At 44.4% G+C, this 13,132-nt stretch overlaps 1 protein-coding gene across 3 annotated transcripts in view; it reads left to right on the plus strand.

Annotated features, from left to right (window-relative positions):
- Positions 1-5,987: 5,987 nt before the first annotated feature.
- Cul2 (cullin 2) overlaps positions 5,988-13,132 on the plus strand; it is a 41,390-nt gene continuing 34,245 nt past the window's right edge. Inside the window, exon 1 of one of the 3 annotated variants that reach the window (XM_052729524.1) lies at positions 5,988-6,147. The gene's annotated coding sequence lies outside the window, so the exon portion shown is untranslated. Of the gene's footprint in view, positions 6,148-6,207; positions 6,369-13,132 lie in introns of those variants that run through there. The other 2 variants (XM_052729525.1, XM_052729523.1) reach the window with 2 other exon arrangements.

Below are 13,132 nucleotides of genomic sequence, written 5' to 3' on the forward strand. Positions count from 1 at the left end.
AAACACTTTGAGTACACATTGGGACTGCAGTCTCCAGTGGCCTCACTCACCATGTATTGTTAACTTTGCCGGTGAGGTCCAGCAGAAGTTCCAGCCTCTTAGAATAGAAGAGATATTTTTACAGTAATGTGTTGGTACAAGGTAGTTCCCCTGCAAGGTTTGTCTTGGAGGAAATGTTTACACAGCAAGGAGAAAGGAGAGAACCGACTCCCCAAAGTTGTCTCCAATACTACTATTAACACACACACACAATAATAATAATAATAATAATAATAATAATAATAATAATAATAATAACAATAATAAATTTTTTAAAATTAAAGAAGCAATGACTTTAGTAATAGTAAAAGTTTAAAAGTAGGAACAAGGTCTTCCAGTTTGTCTTGTTTTGAGACTGGGTTTCACTCTGTAGCCCAGGCTAGCCTCAAACCCATGCAATCCTTCTGTCTCAACCTTCTGAATACTTGAATTATAGATATAAGCCATTCTGACAGCTTTTTTTTTAAAGACAAGGTCTCACTACATAGCCCTGTCAAACCAGAAAATTACTCTGTTGACCAGGTTAGCCTGGAATTCACAGAGATACACTTGTGTCCGCTTCCTGAGTGCTGGAATTAAGTCTGTGTGCCACCAGGCCTGGCCTGGCCTCACTCTCTTTTTCTCTATGTGTGCATGAGTACCCTCAAAGGCCAAAGAGGCTGTTGAATCTCCTGGAGCTGGAGATGCAGGCAGCTGTGAGAGTCCCCCTCGGACTGAAGGAAGCTGAGCTACAGGAAAAAAAAAAAAAAAGACTCTCAGAGGAGAAAAGCTGCAAAGAAGACTCTGAGCCCAGGCCAGCTGCCTGGAAGAAGCAGAACCCCTGCCAGCTGCCTGGAGGAGGTTTAGACCAGTTGGAAAGGACACTCTCCAACCTGTAGAGCTGACTGCAGGCTGTGCAGAGTGCGCCAGCTTTTTCAGCTCTGTGAGCTGTCAGCCATGCTGGGGTGGACTTTGCTGATGCAGCTGTCTCGAGTCCTTTCTGCTCCTGTAAGCGACCCCTCCCCCGTAAGGAACCCAGGAAAACTCACTGGATTCACCAAGCTGGACTTTGGTGGTATCATCACTTTATTCTGTCGTGGGTTCCCTATCTGGGGTTAGTAGGCATCTGTGTTGTCTCCCAAGGAAAAGTTTTATCACTCAACAGGGTGCGGGAATGTTCTAGAAAGTGGAAGACTTGGAGAAGAATATTTTTGGATCTAGGGTCTTCAGTCTTATTTCGTCTATTTTATTCACACACCAAAAGCCACCTGGCAGGTTTCAGAAGGTGCATTTCCTTGAAAGTATTGTGTCTAAGTATATGAATTTTATTGTTATGTGTTTTTTTTAATAGAGCAAATATGTTTCATTGCATGCCTTTCATTGTGACTTCCTAGTATGATTAGGAGTGGAAGTTTGTGCTGCTTTGCATACTGCATTAGAATTTTTAAAGTTTCTATGTGTGTGTTTAGAGACAGAGTCTCATGTAGCCCAGGCTGGCTTCCAACTCCCTAAGGAGCTGAAGATGACCTAGGACTTCTGCGATTCCTGCCTACACCTCCCAAGTGCTCTCATTGCCGACTGGTGCCATCACACACCGGTTTGTGGGGATTAACCTTGGGGCTTTGTGCATGCAAGGCAAGTACTCTTCAGAGTTAGGATAGCTGGAGTTCTCCTGCCCTCGCACGGCGTTTCTAGGAAGACAGATTTAGATACATATTCCTGGTTTCTGGGAAGACAGATCCAAATACACACTATTAAAATTTATTTTAATTTTATTTTGTTGTGCTTAATTAATATTTAATTATTTAATACAACAAAATAAAATCAAGAAGAAAACTGAATCTTAGATATAGCTCAGTGATAGAACCTTACTTTTTTTTTTTTTGGAAAACAGGTTTTTTTTTCTATCAAAGGAGGCTAGTCTACCAAGGGCCAATAGTCCATAAATCTCTCCAACCTTGCAACAATCTTTTATGTAATTTTTTATTTCTCCCACTTGATGAAAATGTGTGTTTACATAAAGGCCTTTCTACATTCCCAGAACTTGATGACCCCGAGCAGTTGACCTCTTACACCTCTCCTTCATTTCCTGTTCTCCAATTATAAATTAGCCAATCCCATCAGATCGCGAGATAAAGTTTCCATTCATGGGATGAAGCACAAGTCACCACCTTCGTCAGAATAAAAACGGAGTGAGCACCCTGCATTGGCGTGCTTGTCCGTAGTCTGCTTTGGGTTGCACCAAGCCCTTTTCACAAAGTAGCCTTGCCAGGTTAGTGCCACTGTGCTCTGGTCTTTCTTTGCAGCACCAAGAGTCTGTTTTTCTAACACTTAGCATGAGAGAGATCTCAGGTTCGCTCTCCAGTAAAAGGAGGTAGACTGGGGCTAAGAACTTAGTCTCAGCACTAGCCATGCACTGGCTGGAGCTCAGAAATACTCAGTTAATGGAAGGAAGGAGATGCTGAAGGACAGAGAGTAGAGGGCTGGACAGATGGCTGTGGGCCCTGACTTGCACACAGTGCACTAGCATACGTGTAGGCACAACACCCGTGCACATAAAACAAAAATATATACAAGACAGAAAAATAAACCTTTTAAAAACCGAAACCCACGTGGTGGTGTGCTTCTTGAATCCCAGCACTCGGGAGTCAGAGGAAAGCAAAGTCGTATCCTCTTGCCTGCACCCCCCCAAATGCTGGGGTTGCAATCATAAACCCTAATAGTAACTTGTTTGGGGGCTCATACCTGTGAATGCTTAGTTTTTGTTTGTTTGTTTAAATCACTGTGTAGCTCTGGCTGGATTTGAACTCATAAAGATCTGTCTGCCTTTTCTTCCTGGGTTAGCCTCCCCCCCTCCCCCCCCCTCCTTTCTTTTCGTTATGAGACAGAACTCATAATATGTTGCAGAATATTATTTTAAGGTGTGTTACATTTGTTTCTGCTCTGGGATATTTGTTTAATGATGCAAAGATGTGTTGCATTCCTTTATATTACAATTGTTTAACTCTGTGAAGCTGTGTGACTGTGCCTGTCTAAAACACCTGATGGTCTATTAAAGACCTGAACAGCCAATAGTGAGGCAGGAGAAAGGATAGGCGGGGCTGGCAGGCAGAGAGAATAAATAGAAGGAGAAATCTGGGAGGAAAAGAAAAAAGAGCAAGAGACCAGGAGAGAAGGATGCTAGGGGCCAGCCATCCAGTCACAGAGTAAGAGTGAAAGTAAGATATACATGAGTAAGAAAGTTAAAAAGCCCAGAGGCAAATGTAGATGGGATAATTTAAGAAAAGCTAGCTAGAAACAAGCCAAGCTAAGGCTGGGCATTTATAAGTAATAATAAGACTCCATGTGTGATTTATTTGGGAACTGGGTGGTGGGACCTCCAAAAGAGCAAAAACAAATAGCAACAATAATCTCTCAAGACTGACTCAGAACTCATATGTAGCCAAAGATAACCTTGAATGCCTGATTTTCCTGCCGTGAGGGTTTCACTCTGCAGCCTTGGCTGGTTTGGAACTCAAAACAGAGGTCCCCATGTGCCTCAGTTACCTCAGTTCTGGAATTGAAGGCCTGTGCCATCATGTCTGCTGTGGAGGTTTGAAAGAAAATGGCCCCCAAAGGGATTGGCACTATTAGGAGGTGTGGCCTTGTTGGAGTAGGCATGGTCTTGTTGGAAGAAGTGTGTCACTGTGGAGGCAGGCTTTGAGGTCTCATATATGTTCAAGCCACACCAGTGAGACAGACCACTTGCTGTTGCCTGCAAGATGTAGGACTCTCAGCTACTTCTCCAGAACCATGTCTGCCTGCATGCCACCCTGACCCACCATGATGACAATGGACTGAACCTCTGAACTGTAAGTGGGCCACCCCAATTAAATGTTTTCCTTTATAAGACTTGCCATGGTCATGGTGTCTCTTCACAGCAATAGAAATCCTAACCAAGACATCTGCTTTTGTTTGTTTTGTTTGGGACTTGTGTATGTTTGAGATAGGATCTCACTTGGAGTCCTGGGTGGCCTGGAACTCATTAGGGCCTTAAACTTAGAGATCTTCCTGCATCTGCCTCTGTTGTGCTGGGATTAAAACCTTGTGCCACCATACCAACTCAATCTCATGCTAAGCCATGTGCATACTAAACTTTAAGTTTAGACAGGGAAGTTGGTCCGATAATTGATCCCCCCCTACCCCTGCCTTTCTTTCTTTCTTTTTTAAAAAATGTTTAAAAATCAGGGTTTCTCTGTGTAGCCCTGACTGTCCTGGAACTTCTTTTATAGACCAGCTGGCCTTAAACTCAGAGATCTGCCCGCCTCTGCCTCCTAAATTAAAGGCATGTGCTACCACACCTGGTTCGGATAATAGTTTTCCTGCCCTCCCACCCTATTATTTTAATGATTTGCCCTATGTCCCCAGCTCAAGGAGTTTAATATTGATGTCATACCAATGAATTAAAAGGTAGAATGTTTTGTTTTTTAGATTTATTTATTTTGTGTTGTATTAGTGTTTTGCCTGCATGGATGTCTGTGTGCCACTTGCATGTCTGGTGTATGTAGAGTTAAGAAGAGGTCATCAGATCCCTAGGACTGGAGGTGCTGACAATTGTGAGATGCCATGTGGGTGCTGGGAACCAACCCAGGTCTCTCTGCAAGAGCAGCAAATACTTTCAACATTGAGCCACACACTTCTGGTCTCTCTTTCAGCCATCAGCTTCTCCTGCTCAGGACCAGAAGAGACTTCATCCCTTGACTTGGATCTGCAATCTTGGTATGGTAATTAAGCCCCTTTTAAATTTAAGTGCCCCCCAGGGCCCCCTCCCCAAGGGCAGTAGTAGTACAGGCCTTTAATCCCAGCACTCAAGATGTAGAGGTAGGCTGATATCTGAGTTCAAGGCCAGCCTGGTCTACAGAGTGAGTTTCAGTACAGCCAAGGCTATCCAGAAACCCTGTCTCAAAACACACACACACACCTTTAATCCCAGGAAGGTATATAAGGCATGAGGACCAGGAACTAGAGGCTTTTTAGCAGCTGTTCAGCTGACATCCATTCTGGGTTGAGGACTCAGAGGCTTCCAGTCTGAGGAAACAGGATCGGATGAGAAGTTGGCGAGGTGAGGTGGCTGTGGCTTGTTCTGTTTCTCTGATCTTTCAGAATTTACCCCAATACCTAGCTCCCAAGTTTGTTTGTTTGTTTTGAGACAAGGTTTCTTCATGTAGTTTTGGTGCCTGTCCTGGATCTCACTCTGTAGACCAGGCTGGCCTCAAACTCGGAGATCTGCCTCCTGAGTGCTGGAATTAAAGGCATGTGCTACCACGCCTGGCAAGGGTAGGATTTTAAATGAACTTTAAAGAAGTGGCACAGATTGGAAGAGGTTGGAAAGAAAAAGTTTATTCAAAGGTAGAAATGGAGATAACTCTTCCACATCCCCAGCCACTGACATCTTCGCTATGGGAAAGGCAATTAATAACAAAGGTGAGGTTCACCCTCTTCTCCCCCTCCCCCACCCCCTACACTGTATTTCAAAGGGGGAGTTGAGCCATCACTCTTGCAAAGAGATATTTAGGTCTTTGACTTTGTTTGAAGGTAAAAACAAGAGCCGGGAGTGGTGGCTTAATGGGGAGGCTGAGACAGGAAGATTGCTAGTTCAGTGCCAGCTCAGGCTGTAAAAGGAGTGCCGGGCCTGCAAGAGTCACTTAGCCAGACCCAGTCTCAAAAACACAAAATCACATACAAAAATCACATACAAATAAAACAAAGAGAACTTCACGCCCCCATTGTGATTTGGATATCAACATCCCCCAAATTTGGTGGGCACTGCATCCCTTGAGCTCAGGGAACTGCGATTGCCTCATTGACAAGTGTGCTGGGCGATGAATTACTTTGACAATTGATTACAAGGGCTTCGCGATTCTCGAAGCGTGGCTCCCTGGGCTTGCCGTAACCTGGACTGGACCATTGCATCCTGCGGGTGTGTGAGTGCAAGAGGCTGAGAGAGCAGAGCGGAGGGCGTGTGTCGGGCAAAGCCCGGAGTCCTGGAGGACGACTGGCTCCCCGAGCCCGCCACCTGCCCGTCCTCCTCCCCTGGCTCTATCCCGACCCGCGGCAGCGGCCTTGTCTGTACGGCTCCCTCGGCAGCAGGTGAGTGGCAGCGCCTTGCTCCGGGCACCCCCGTGGCTCCGGGGTGGTGGCGGTGGCCGGCCGGGGAGGCGGCCTCGGCGCACAGTAATGGCAGCGCTGTGAGCCGGGGAACGCGAGCTGACAGCCGCCGCCGCCCACCCTCAGAGCCGGGGGCTTCGTCCTTCACGCCTGCGGGTTGCCTCCCTCCCCGGGCCCCCGTCCTCTCCTTGCTTCCGCAGAAGGTAACCCCGCTAGAAGCTGGGGAGCCGGGCTGCGGGCGCAGGGAAACTTCCCTTCCCGGCGAATGGGTGGCGGGGATGGGGCGGAGGAACGGAGTTAGGGGCGACCTGGCGGAGGGGAGCGGGCTGGGAGCTGGAGGCCCGGCAAGATGGTGTCCTGTGAGTGACCTCGGCTCCCCAGACTGCTGACCCTTAAGCCAGGCAACCCCTGGACCGGATCCCGGGCCTCCCCGATCTGCTGCCGGCCGCCCCTCCCTCGGCCTCATTTTCCTCCTAAGGAGGGAAGGTGAAGAGTGTGCTCTCAGGCTTATTTACGTGCGCGCGCGGAGACCAAAGTCTCTGTTGAAGAGGGTGGCATCAATCTCATACATCCTAGCCACGAGTATTTCACTTTTGTTTCTGCAGACAGTGAAGATTGATAGCTTTGGGGAGGAGTATTGTACGTGCATGCTACACCTCCTGCCTCAACACTTATGGGCTGGTGAAATAAGAGCCTTAGACTCACTGCAGCACTTGTTTACATACTAGAGTCTAGACCCTTTCCTACCATTACGTGCATGCAAGTAGAACATCTTTGAATTTCTATTGTTATTATGTTACCCCCGTCCTCCTTGGTTACTATTACTGGCTGGATGGCAGTACCCTCCAAGTTTCAATTTGAAGATAAGATGTAAACTACTAAGTTGGAGCAGTAGCTCAGTGCTTCCACACTTGCCTTGCAGGCAAGAAGCCCTGGGTTTAATTCCAGCACTGCCTTCTGCAAAAAAAAAAAAAAAAGAAAAGAAAAGAAAAAGAAAAAAAGTGTGTGTGTATTTTACCTACTTCAATGGAAAAGATCCTTGCCCTAGAACTTTACCTCAAACCCACATTCACACACAATATGGGAGATCACTTTATTCTCTTTTTTTATCTCATGTATCATTCCATGATATAAAAGTGATTTTTTTTTGGTTTGGTTTTTTTTTGAGACAGGATTTTTCTGTGTAGTTTTGGTGCCTGTCCTGTATCTCGCTCTGTATGTGAACCAGGCTGGCCTTGAACTCCCATAGATGTGCTGGGATTAAAGGCGTGTGCCACTAACGCCCAGCCATAAAAGTGATCTAATTAGCTAAACTTTGGCTTTTTTTTGTCCATATTCAGTATGTGGAAGTCCCTTCCCAAAGAGTCACAGATGAATTTAACAGTAGTGCACAGTATTTTTGTTTTTTTTTTTACTTTCCTCTCTCCCCCATGCTATTTATGAATTGTGGGACTGTTTTCTGTTTTGAGAGGAGGGGTTGTTTTTTGTTTGCTTGTTTATTTTGTTTTTTTGATACAGGGTCTCTCTATAGTGCAGCTCTGGCTGTATGGGACTCACTATGTAGACCAGAGTAGCCTCACCTGCCTCTGCCTCCCCAGTGCTGGGATTAAAAGCATGTAGCATCGCACCCAGTTCTCTTTTGAGGGTCTTGTTGTATAGCCCTGACTGGTCTGGAACTCACTGTGTAGCTCAGCTGACCTCACATTCTGGGGGTCCTACCTCAGCAGGTGCTGGGATTACAGATGTGTGCCACCAGGCCCTGCTTTCTTTAGTTTTTCTGTATTTTATCAATATGTTAATGTATAAGATTGCTTATCTATATCTTTTCATCCTTCATCCTTAGTAATTGAGCCGTAAGTGTATGAACCTTTTTAAAGTTAGTTTTCCCTTAGGAGGATCTGGTTCCTGTGCTAAGCAGTGTTACAGGAGTTAGGGATATGGCTCTGAATTCTGCTTTCTTTCAGGCTTCAGTTCTGCCCGAGATGGAGAGACATAGTAGATAAATAGAATGGTGCTCTGAAGGAAATAAGGAATTGTAGTGATTGGGAGTTGTTTCAGATTCTGTGGTTAGGAAAGGCCTGTCACAGGTGACCTTTGACATACTTGAAAAAGCCAGAAAGAACAGGTCTTTGGAAGTTCTGAAGAAACTTTCTGGAAGAAATACAAATGGAAAAGCCCCATGGTAGAGTGGAACTAGAGTCCAGCCCACTGGAAGCAGCTCGAGGAAGGTAGACCCTGTAAGAGAGGTTGAGCCGAAGCCAGGGGCCAGGGTTTGGTTTTTAAAACATTGTAGGTTTTGGAATTTGAAAGCCAAGGAATAATCATCTGATTTACATCTATAGATTGGAGAGTAGATATCAGAAGACACCCCCACCCGGGGTCAGAGTTGTGGCCTTGGAACATTAAAAGACAAGTAACAAGGTTTCCAGCTATGTTGAAGATACTTGTTGAACATGTTATTATAGCTTGGACAAGAGTGAAGTTGGTGGAGAAAGGGTCTCTTGGGTTTTAGAGCTCAACTGGAGGATGATGGTACCATGTACAGGGATGGGGAAAAGGTGAGGAAACTTGAGTTTATATAGGATAAAGTTGGATTGGATGTCTTGAGTTGACTCAGTTCAAGTGTTATACAAGTATGAAATTCAGCGCGGAAGTTAAGGAGTCATACATTTGGTTCATTGATTTGAGGATGTTTTTCGAGCACAAGCTGTGGACCTGGCAACTGGGATGGTGAAAAAGAAGAAAGAGCTCTGCCTTCATGAAAAGTGGAGAAAGATGGGTAGAGAGTTTCATTAGTCTTTAACTGGTGGTCCATTTAATAAAAATAATACTTAGATTCAAAATTGGAAAGGTTCAGTAGGGCACAGAATTGAAACCCTCTTGTCTCCCTCTGTTTCCCCTGGAGCAAACAACTTTAACTTTCTTACATGTTTCCAAAGATATATTTTTGTGTCTTTAAGAAGGTGTGTATATATTCTTTGCAAAAATGGTAGCACACCTTACTCTGACACTTTGTATTTTTCGGAGAATTAAATAGTACTTTAAAAGTTACAACTAGGTTAAGGATACCCAAAGGAAGCCTAGGAGGAAATGGAGAAAACTGCAGGCAATGGCACCGTTTTCTGACCTGCTCTTTGCTGCTGTTGAGTGTTTGACTTAGAGATGGGAATTCTGGGAGGAGGCGTGTGCTTAGTTAACCCAGGCCGGCCACATGTGCTTTGTAGCTCGGGCTGGACTTTCTTCTTGGGTGTTTCCTGCATCAGCCCCTTTCCAGAAGCACAGGGATTACTAGTGTAGTCGTGTTGCTGGCTCAGATGTGTGTTCTTTGGAGAACATTGCTTTATTTACAAGAAACTTGTACTTTTCTACCTTGTCTGCTATTTCTTTAGATGTGCCAGAAAATGTTTGGTATCGATTAAAAGGAACATTTTCTTTACATACACTAACTACCTGCTATACAGTAAGTCCACCACAGGATCAGCCCCTGGAGCTTAGTATCAGAAAGACTTAAAACTGGTAAGGTAAAAATGAGGAAAATGCCAGGCCTGGGGGTGGGGGTGGGGCTCAGGCCTTTGATTCCTTCCAGCCTCTGGGAGTGAAGTAGGAGGACAGGTTCAGGACCTGCCAGGGTACAGAATAAGTTCAAGGTCAGTTTGAATTTAACAGACTCTGTTTAAAATAAAAATCCAGGTGATGTTGGCAAGAGCCTTTAATCCCAGCACTCTGGAGGCAGAGGCAGGTGGATCTCTGTAAATTTGAGGCCAGCCTGGTCTATAGAGCAAGTTCCAGGACAGCCAGGGCTACACAGAGAAACCCTGTCTTGAAAAATCCTATTAAATAAATAGTAAAAATGGGCCAGGATATAGGTCATTGCTAAAGTGGTTGTTTAGCATGCCTAAGGCCCTGGGTTCAATCCCTAGTACTGGACAAAAGCAAGGAAAGATAAAAGCAGAAATTTGGAATGTTGGAAGTTGGGAATTGATTCAGTGGTACACCTACTAGGCCTGTTCAATCACCAGTGTCAGAAAAAGAAAGGGAATTAGGTGATAGCAGGTGACTGCTGTTTGAGGTGTGTATGGCTGATTGGTTTTTTTGTTTTGTTTTGTTTTGGTTTGGTTTTTTGAGACAGTCTCTCTGTGTAAGAGCTCTCTGTTTGGAGCCTGTCCTGGAACTCACTCTCTTAGCCCAGGCTGGCCTGAAACTCTCAGAGATCCACCTGCCTCTGCCTCCCGAGTGCTGGGATTAAAGGCTTGTGCCACTACTGCCTGGCTGGCTGATTGTTTTTTGAGTTTTTTTTTCCCCTTCCCTCCTTCCTTCCTTCCTTTCTTTTTCTTTTCTTTCTTTCTTTTTTTTTTCCAGGCAAGCTCTCACCATGTAGACCTGATGGCCTGGAACTCTTTTTTTTTTTTTTTTTGGTTTTTCGAGACAGGGTTTCTCTGTGTAGCTTTGCGCCTTTCCTGGATCTCGCGATGTAGACCAGGCTGGCCTCGAACTCACAGAGATCCGCCTGCCTCTGCCTCCCGAGTGCTGGGATTAAAGGCGTGCGCCACCACCGCCCGGCTGGCCTGGAACTCTTAAGGATCTACCTACCTCAGCCTGCCTAGTTCTAGGATTAAAGGATGTGTGCCACCACACCTGGGCTTGAATTCATTTTTATTAGTCAAATGACCTGGTCGGAGTGATCTTCATAGATTTAAATCTTAGTAATATATTATGTTAAATTGCAGAAGTTAGCATAAGTCTTGTGTTACTGTATCTAAGAGTTTGAAACAACCAGGCTGGAGATGTGGATGGTAGCATATTTGCCTAGTGTTCATGAAGACCTGGGTTGGATCCCTAACACTGCTGAGCAAGCCTGTCTGTAATCCCAGCACTGGGGAGACCAGATCTAAGTTCAAGGGCCTGAGCTACATAAGACCTTAACTCAAAGAAAGAATATAAGCATTAGATACATCTGATGTCACTACCTTATATTTAGCTTTTAATTGGGATATTAGAATATTATGAGTCTTAAAGTTTTAGGGCAATTACCACTGCTGAGATTGATGCTTGTTTTTTTGAGACAGGGTTTCCCTGTGTAACCCTGACTGTCCTGAAACTCACTACGCAGACCAGACTCGCATCAAACTCAGAGATCTGCCTGCCTCTTCCCACTGAGTCTTTGGATAAAGACATGTTCCACCATGCCCGTACAGTGTTTGTCTTTTTAAAGATGAATGTGTGGATAGAAAATAAGGTTGCAGAAAACACCACCTCTTCTTTGAACAATACATTTGGTGTGTACTTGTAAATACTGCTTTTGTATTATTTTTATGCTGTGAAGTGGAGAAAATGTGGGAGCAGCCAGCAGTGGGACTGGCAGCCTGTTGAGAGTATACTTATACAGTCCCCACTTAGCTCATTTCTGAGACTAATACTTTTCCTTTTCTCCACCCCCAAGCCCAGCTGAGAACCGAACCCAGGACCTTGCTTGCCTCTACCACTGAGCTAAATCCCCAACCCCTCCTTTTCTTTTCTTTTTTTTTTTTTAACAATTGCAATTATTTATGTGCATTGCATGTGTGTGCATAAGTAAGTGTCAGACTACCTTTGTAGAAGTGAGAGGACAACTTGAGTCACTTCTTTCCACCGTGTGGCAATCTAGGCATTGAACTCAGGTTGTTGGGCTTGGAGAAAGCAACCTTATCCCTGACCCATCTCACCAGCCCGAGATCTGTTTTTCTTCCTTTGACATTTCATAGACCCTTTCTTGGCCAGACTGAGATTCTTCCTGTTGGCCTACAGAGAGAGGGATCCTCTGTCTCGTTCTGAGTGAAAAGATGGGTTTTACTCTAGAGCCCTGTCTGGAATTCACTGTGTGACCAGTCTGACCTCGAACTCCTGGCAGTCCTCCTCCCTCTGCTCCCAAGAGCTAAGATTTCAGGTGTGCACCACCATTTACAGTTCCATAAGTGGAGAGGGCTGGGAACAAGTGAGGGCTTTGTGGAAGCCAGTTAGATGTAGGTCCAAATTCTGTCTGCTGATTCTGTGTAAATGCTAGTCTCTATTTATTAAACAGTCTTGGATTGAGTTCAACAGGCCTTGCCTATGCCAGACCAGTGCTTTACCACTGAGAATAAATGCCCAGCCAAGCCTGTCTGTTATTTTTACTTATTAGTATTACTTTTTTTTTTTTTTTTTGCATAGCACATGTAGGTTCTTTCTTTCTTTCTTTTCTTTTTTTTAAGGAAAAGTGAGAAAGAACTCTTGAGTATGGAGAGTGTGGGGCTCAGAATAATTATTTCTGATGGTGTTTGACGACATGGTCTCATGGCTGTCTTCAAACTCACACTGTAACTAAGGATGGTCTAAAATTCTTTCCAAGTGCCGAGATTGCAGACAGACTGGCCAGCCAGAATTTTTATCCTTTAAAATGGAAAGAATAATAGTATCCACATAACACTTATATGAGGAATTAAGAGGTAATATATATAATTAAGAAATATTATATATGTGTGTATATATACATATGTGTGTATGTATATATATATACACATATACATACATATATACATATACACACACACATAGTAACAGTTTCTGAAATATAGTTGATAAGGTTGTTACTATTATTAATGGTTCTGTAATGGTTAAACTGCTCAGTGTCCCTCTGGTAGGAAAGTGTGTGTGTGCACGCACGCGTGCGTGTGCATGACTGAGGATGGCACCAAGGACCTCGGGCTTGGTAGAGAAGTACTCTACTACAGAACTACATCCTTAGCTCGTCAGATTTCTTTTTATAACTTGCTATGTTAGATTGCTTTTATTCTTTATTATTTTTATTGAAAAGTTTCAGGAGTCATTAATATTATTATTAGTATTTATTTTCTGGTTTTTGTTTTGTTTGTTTGTTTTCCAAGACGGGCTTACTATGTAGCTCTGGCTGTCATGGAACTCATGGAGATCTGCCTGCCTCCATCTCTCAGGT

The sequence above is a fragment of the Peromyscus californicus genome, unplaced genomic scaffold (genome assembly GCF_007827085.1).
Source record: "Peromyscus californicus insignis strain IS unplaced genomic scaffold, ASM782708v3 Scaffold_8__1_contigs__length_139910024, whole genome shotgun sequence".
Lineage (NCBI taxonomy): Eukaryota > Metazoa > Chordata > Mammalia > Rodentia > Cricetidae > Peromyscus > Peromyscus californicus.